We start from the raw sequence: 8,029 nt of genomic DNA, 5'->3' as shown, positions 1-8,029 counted from the left end.
TCTTCACTTTGAAAGCCCCACGATGGGTGACAATAGTTTGGGCCTCAGCTGCTGCATCATCAACAGGCAGCTGTTGATATGCCTGAGCCAGATCAAGCTTAGCAAAAAATTTTCCCTCCTTGAGAGAAGCCAGAATGTGGCTCACTACAGGCACAGGATAAGCATGTTGCTGTAGGGCCTTGTTTAGAGTGCACTTGTAATCAGCACAAATCCGGATGTCCCCGTTTGCCTTTAAAGGCAATACAATGGGGGTTTCCCACAGGATGGAATCTACAGGCTCTAGAATGCCTTGCTGGAGCAACTTGTCCAGTTCAGTGTCAATCTTACTCTTAAGAGCAAATGGCACCCTCCTAGGCTTAACCCTGATGGGCTGTACCGTTGGATCTAACTTAAGTGAAACAGGAGGTCCTGTGTAGGACCCTAGTTTAGAACTGAACACATCTGCAAACTCCTTGCATACGTCTGCAAGGGTCTGTGTTTGCAATTTATGTAGCCCTGTTACCTGAATTCCTAAGGCCTCAAACCAATCGAGTCCAATGAGACTCGTTCGCTCACCCCCCACAACCAACACGTCTAGGGGGCCTGCAAAATTCTTGTACTGTACCTTAAGGGTGGCCTCCCCCTTAACGCACATTTGAGAATTTTGGAAATCTGTAAGGATTACATTAGAGGGCCTTAACGAAACTCTCTGGCCACTGCTGCTGCAGATTTTGTGAAATGTATTGAGGGAAATTATGGATAGGGCAGACCCCATGTCAAGTTCCATCGACAATGGAACTCCCTGCAATTTCACTTTAAGCATTAGTTTCTTTTTAAGGGGTTTGTGTGTGCCTATTCTTAAAATGTTCCGGCGTGTTGCACAGAACCCCACCCTGTTTTGACTGGGCACCCTGGTACCTTTCAGGTTCAATTCTTCCTTCAGTTGTACCTTCTGTCGACCCAGGCAGACCGCAGCGATGTGGCCCTTCTTCCCACACGCTCGGCAAATGGCGGAACGGAACCGACATTCCGCTCGCTTGTGGCGTCCACCGCATCTGAGGCAACGAAGCTCAGCTGGGCCCTTGTCCTGACGATCCTTGGACCTCCTCCCAGCTGCTTGGTAAAGCTTGTCCACCTCTTCTTCAGGATCTTCTTCCGAATCCTCGCGCACGTCTTCCTTGTGAATAGTGGCGGTCTCTGGAGCGTTTTGCTTAGGTCGCATGTTCTTTACCACACCACCTGCAGCTTCTTCAGCCAAAACCTCTCGCAGAGCATCTTGGAAGGAGACATCTTCCCTGGCGAACAGCCTCTGCTGTAAGTCTGTGTTCCTCAGTCCACACACAAAACGATCGCGCAGTCTTTCCTCTAAGTCCTTGAAGTTGCATGGTTTAGCTGCTCTTCTCAAGGCCGCAACATATTCTTTTGCTGATTCTCCAACTCGCTGATCTCTCTGTTGAAATGTGTGCCTCCAAGCCATGACAGATTGCTTGGGCTGGAAGTGTTCCTTTAAAACTTTCTTCAGATCGGAGTATGATACCGTTTCCAGCGAGTCCGGGGCGATTAAGCTCTCGGTGATCTCAAAGGCGTCTTGCCCACAAACGCACAACAATGTGGCAGTCTTTAAGCCTTCCTCCCGAATCTGGTTTATGCGGAAATACGTCTCGACTCTTGCAACATAAGATTCCCACCTCTCGGGGTGAGAGACGTCGAATTCCGGTAAATGCCCAACTTTCGCCATGATCGAGGATCAGGGTCTTCTTCTTCAGCTGCACGCACCCTCCAGCAATTTTGTACTGGCAGGATAACGCTGACTTCCACGCCGTTTTCTCTTCCAGACTTCTTTGGGTGAGTCTTCAAGCTTTCCTAGCTGTATAGACTGGATCCCACCTTCGTCGCCAGTGTTAAGTCCGGAGAATAATGGCACTTGAGACGAAGGATTTCTAACAAATCTTTATTCTCTGCTTCCATTCTACGAACAACCCGAGCAGAGGCATGCAGGCCTCTATTTATACCTTCTGATCCCCGGGCATTTCCAACCAATGACAAGGCGGTATTTTCCCACCTTACGCATGTGTGCAAGGCCGGCGCTGCTCAGTCTTGTCCCGGGCAGCTTTTGCAAATGCCTGGGACTCTTGCAACGTCCCGAGCCTGCTTTTGCAGGCTCAGGACACAACAGTACTCTTCTTAGATATCCTCATTAGCAGAGGCTATGATGGCAAAGTAGAAAGACAAATCTACTGAAAAACCACCTACACCAACCAAGTGCTCCACTAAGTGAGTAACAGCAGTAGCAATAAGAATAGCACTTAGACTTATATACAGCCCTCTCTAAGCAGTTTACAGAGTCAGCATATTGCCTCCAACAATCTGGGTCCTCATTTTACCGACCTTGGAAGGATGGACGGCTGAGTCAACGTTGAGCCAATCAGGATCGAACTGCCAAACTGCTGGCAGACGGCAGTCAGCAGAATTAGCTTGCAGTACTGCATTCTAACCACTGTGCCACCACGGGTAATAACTCAACCTCTCTCACAAGAGAAGCTGTGTAAGAAGCTAATTCTAGTGTTCCTCATCCTACTTTTCTTCCTATGAGTTGGAATTCAATTCTTAACATTCCAGATTGAGGACCATGGACAATGTTCTTTAACATCTGGAAAGTAGAACCAGATTGAGAAAAAACACCTTAAAATCGCTTAATCAGTCTTCCCTGGTCCTTCCCAGTCAGTGCAGTATGGTTCTTTGGACCATTCCTGCATCTACAAGACACTTTAGATTGTTACCGAATTAAGATATTCAAATGCTAAGAATTGACTTTTAGGGAAAGTATGAAAAAAGTTAGACATAAACATAAAATCATAGGGCTGAAAGCAACTTTGGAGGTCTTCTAGTCCAACCCCATACCCAGGGCAAGAGACCTTATACCATTTCAAACAAATAGTTGTCCAATCTGAAAACATCCAGCAGTGGAGCGCCCACAACTCTGAGTGGCAAAATGTTTCATTGATTAAGTGTTTTCACAGGTGCTTTGGAGAATAAGTCAATAAGGTTTAGATTTCTTTCTTCTTCTTGTGCCATATCCGTTATCGGAAGTTGGCGATCCTGTTTTTATCAGCAGCCGCATGAAAAAGTGCTGCTGAGTTTTGTCCCAACCAATCCCTTAGATTTTGAAGCCACGATGTTCTTCTTCTGCCTGGACCTCGTTTGCCTTCCATCTTTCCCTGGAGGATTAAATGGAGTATGCCGTATTTTTCTGGGTGTCGCATCACATGTCCTAAATATTCTAATTTTCATTTTTTAATTGTTTTGATGATTTCCCTTGGCTTTTCTAGGTGGCTTTTCACCTCCTCATTTCTGATCTTGTCAACCCAGCTTATACGTAACAGCCGCCTGTAAATCCACATTTCAAATGCTTCTAGTCTCTTCAGGTGGCCTTCTGTCAGAGACCAACTCTCTACTCCATAGAGCAGGATAGAAAAAATATAGCATCTGACTAAGGTTTAGATTTAACATGTTGATTTTTTTGATTCCTTGTCATCACCTTTTCTTATAAATGAACAACTATAGAGGAGCAACTATGATCTCAGCCAGAAAATGAGCCAGTTTCTCCATAATCTATACATGCAAGTCTGCTGGGAAACAGGTTGAAAGGTATGGTTGGTAATAATGTTGAAAGTCATTTCACACTTCAGAATTGACCAATCAGTACGCATTGTATCAGTATGCAGTTAGGTTAGGTAAAGACATTTTAGTGCATTGCATTATGGGTTTTTTAGCTAGGTTTTAATCACTTTAACTTTTTTTTATGTGGAATAACATGCCAACATAAAACAAATGCAACGAATCAACCCTTCCGTCAAAACCTTGTGTGTTTCACTGAAAAATGTGCAGCTTGGAAAGTAGAAGAAGCTGAAGTGAATGTGGCTATTTATTAGAATCCTACAATGTAATCCAGAATTAGTATTGCTGCATAAAAAGGTACTTAGACAGTAACAGAGTGAGTGATATGGCTGGATCCTTCTGCGGATGCCCCAAAAAACTCATGGTATTTACTGAATTACTTTCCATAAATATTATGGAACGGAGAAAGCATGTAATACATTCTAGCAATGCAACTGAATTTCTGCAATAGATCATCTTAAGTTAGGATGGCATGGCATACACTGTTTTTTCCAAGCATTTTGGCCTTTTGGTGGCCTGCTAGACATTGTGCCCCAAAGATATGAAATTTAATTTCCTTACCATTTTAAATTGAAATAATAAATTATGGCGATTCTTCTTCAGCAGTGAATTTAATGATTTTCTGCCATAGAAGTTGACCAACTGGTAATTTTGAAGGTCCCTGGGAATTATACCCAAGGTTTCCTACAGCTGTAGAGCCCCTGCAGCTGTAAATCCCCTGAATGGGGGTGGTATTGTCTGTGAGCAAAGCAGCATTTTTCTCAAAGGGTGTAACAGAAAATAATTACTTGGTTCAGAACCAGTTGCATTAGAAAGTACAAATTTTAGAATCAAACACTCTCGTTATTTGCAATTTGCAGTCATCTAGTTTATTCAGAGAAATCAGCAGAAACAGTTTAAGCTGCAGCAGCTTATTTAGGGTTGGAACAAATGACATGTAGACAATAACAACCTCTGTGTTGGCATTGTACACCACAGCAATCTTTGGTTAATTGGATGGGACACAGAAATTATTGCAAGAAGACATTACATTAAAGCATCTAGAGCGATCCTGGGAAAACATGACTTTGGTTGAAAAGCTTGTAGATAGGTACTACATGTGCTTCTCCCCACCTCATTCTGAAACCCATGTTCCCCTCCAAACCCAAGGAACCACACATCTCTAATGCTGCGTACCTGTCTGTTCAACACTTTTCCGTATTGATTTACAGGCAAGTGGGGCTGACTCACAAGTTCATGTTCCTGATATGATGGCTGTCTCTTGACTATTGATAGACCTCCAAGCCACCCCCCAGAACATGAATTTGCAAGGGAAATACTAAAGGTAGACTGAAATGACCTGCCCAGGAAACAATCTCTAGCTCATATCCTAATGAAGTAGATCTTTAATCTAGGATGTGAATAAATTCATCTAAAAACCCAGGAGAAGAGCAGGGAAAGAGTAAAGAAGTAGTTGAAATGGGGATCTGTAGTTCCTCAACTTGGTCCTGTGATCTGTTGACTTTCCTGGGGGAGGGGGAGGGGGAGGGGGAGGGGAAGAACTATTGCTAAGCTGGTGGAGATGCACTAAGAGGTAGATGGCAGAAAGAGCAGTAGCAAGGGAGCATTCGCATGCTGTGACCAGCGCATCCTTGGACTTCTGCAGGTGTGTTGTTATACACCACCTGTTACAAAAGTCTCTCAAAGTGAACAGGCTTCCTGCGGACACAGGCCAGGCGGACCCTCCGGTTCATAGTACGCCCATTGTAATTGCAGTTTGGGAATCTTCCGGTGTTACTACAATGGGTCACTGGGAAACTGCTCCTGCTATCATACAAATTCCTTTGATAGTGCGTTCCGCCACTTCCGCAAACTGCTTTGATATTGTTGGGAGGGGCATTGATAAAGGTGTTGCTGGGTTTGCACCTCCCTCGCGTCAGCCCCCTTCGCTGCATCATCTGGTTACAGTAGGCATTTGGATTATTGGCTCCGGTTTTGGGATAATCGATGTGGCTCCTTGAAAAACTTTGGTAAGTTGCGGCTTCTCCGTAGTGCACCAGCAAAACCCCAAGAAGAACAAGCAGCTGGAGGAGCAGCCTGGAGACGGTCATGATGGGAAAATCAGGATCTGCAGAAAAGGACCAGAGAGAAGAAAGGGAAGGGAAGGGGAAGAGTAAGAAAGAAAAAAAAGAGAGAGGAAAAAAGGGAGAACATCTATCCATTTCATGGAACCATATCATTTCAATGAGGCATTAAGACACATTGTTACATTTTTTTGATGTAAAATATTCCATGTGTAAAGGAACCACTTTGTTAAATTTATTTTGCCATACTTTAAAAATAAGGAAAATTAGAAAATACTATCTGCAGCTCAGGGCTGAGGTGTAAAGTTCTGGATGCTTCCTAAGCTTGGCTGTGTGTGTATATGCAAATGTTTCATTACCCAACTAGATTACATCATCAGTGCAAGGGAGTGTGGGGCTTGTTCCCTGTTTATATGCAGTAGCTTGCCTTGCTAATGCTGGTGTGTGTGGGGTAGGGGTATGGTTTCCAAATATGGAGAAACCCCACCAAAACATGCAGGGAAAGCTACTATATATATAAGCAGGCAGCAAACCCCATACTGACTTGCAACCAAAAATCCAAACTCAGACAGCACCAAGAACTATACAGCTAAGAATAAAGACTCAATCAAGTACAGTTTGATTCCTGGGGAGTTTTTGAGTTTTTTGGGGGAGGGGAACAATATGTAAGTAATTTGCTACTGCATTTTTTGGAGGGGAGGGAGCTGCAATATTTACTTATGAACTTCTAAGTTATCNGAATTAGAATATATTTGGAAGGGATACCTGAATTGATAACTTGTTGATTTAAAGTTAAATTTGATTATGGTAATTGTAAAATTACAAAGTTTTAAAATAGGTTTAGCAGTTATAGAAATATAAATTACAAATGGAACATCTTAAATGTATTATGCTATTTGAGGGAAATAGAGAGGGGACATTGAATGTATTGAGTTGAGTTATTTATATTTGGTTTTATTTTTGAATGTTTGATTACCCCAACACCACGGTATGTCCTGAGCACTTTGTCTTAAGAACTAAAAAACCAATAAAATGTGATTGTCTCCAGCTGATTGGCGCTTCTGGAAGCAGTGAGGAGCTGGAGGTGAACTGAAGAAAAAAGGGGGGAGGACCGGCTATAAAAGTAGGTGGTTTTGGCGGGAAAAGGGGAAAAAAAGGACAACAGGGAAAGAGAAGGGAATGGAGAAGAAGCTGTGGAAGGAGAACTTAGCAGGCAGGGAGGAAAAAGAGACAGTGAAGAAGCAGTAGCTGTTGTGGAAGAAAATCTCCCCTGATTCGTTTTCTCCAGCCAGGAGAATGCAATCAGCGCTGATGAAATGAAAAGCCGGGAGACGAGCATGCCGGAAAGGAGCTGGGTTTATTTAGTTCTGGATCAGCTGGCAGCTTGATTGGGTTACCATAAGGATTTTTGTGCAGTTTTTACAGCATTTTGTAATTCAGAGGTTCGGTTTGTGTGCTTTGATTATTGGAATATTTTAATCTGTTTCAGAAAGGCTAGCAATAAGTCCAAAGTGTTGCCTTCCATAGGTTTAATCCCTTTAAATAAATGTAATTAGTTTTACCCCCTTATCTTGTGTCTGTCTACATCTTTTAGAAAGCTTTCTTTGAAGGTAAACAGGCTTAATTTAAGGCTAAAGATTTTCACAATTGCCAGAGCCTTTCAGTCTCAAATTGCAACATTGTGACATGTGATATGCCTGAGGCAGCTTAAAGAAAGAAAAAAAAAGCTCCGAATTTATATGTTTCTTTATTCTGTTTCTTTTGTGAGCCTTTCTTGCTTTGCACTTGTCTTTAAGGGTACAGGGAAGGGATTGGGGTGTGTGTGCATTCTTACTACACTGTGGAAGGAGAGCTCAGAAAGCAGGGAGGAAGAAGAGGAGAGGGAAAGAGGAAGAAGGGCCGACTGACTAGTCAGGGCTCTACAAACTTAGCAACTTTAAGACCTGTGGACTTCAACTCTCAGAATTCCTCAACCAGCCATGATGGGTGAGGAATTCTGGGAGCTAAGTCCACAAGTCTTAAAAATGCCAAGTTTGAAGACCCCTGAGATAGCTGGTACTGGTGCATATTAATAAGCATGGATAGAGAGCTTCCGGTGGCAGGCGATTTTGTCGGTCGCAGCTGTTTGCTGCCTCCCGCCTGTTTCGCGTAAAAGCCAGTTTGACAGCCAGCATCAGCTGTCAAACGGCTTGATACCTTTCCCCTGGGCATAAGGGGATAGGTGAGCTGCCCGGGGTAGGAGTTGAGTTCCCGAGTCGTCCTATATGGACGATGTAGGCGAGAACTCCTCCGGAGCCCCGAGGATTCTC

The sequence above is a fragment of the Protobothrops mucrosquamatus genome, unplaced genomic scaffold (genome assembly GCF_001527695.2).
Source record: "Protobothrops mucrosquamatus isolate PMUCROS unplaced genomic scaffold, P.Mucros_1.0 scaffold5226, whole genome shotgun sequence".
In the NCBI taxonomy this organism is placed as follows: Eukaryota; Metazoa; Chordata; class Lepidosauria; order Squamata; family Viperidae; genus Protobothrops; species Protobothrops mucrosquamatus.
Note: the sequence above shows the minus strand (reverse complement) of the source record.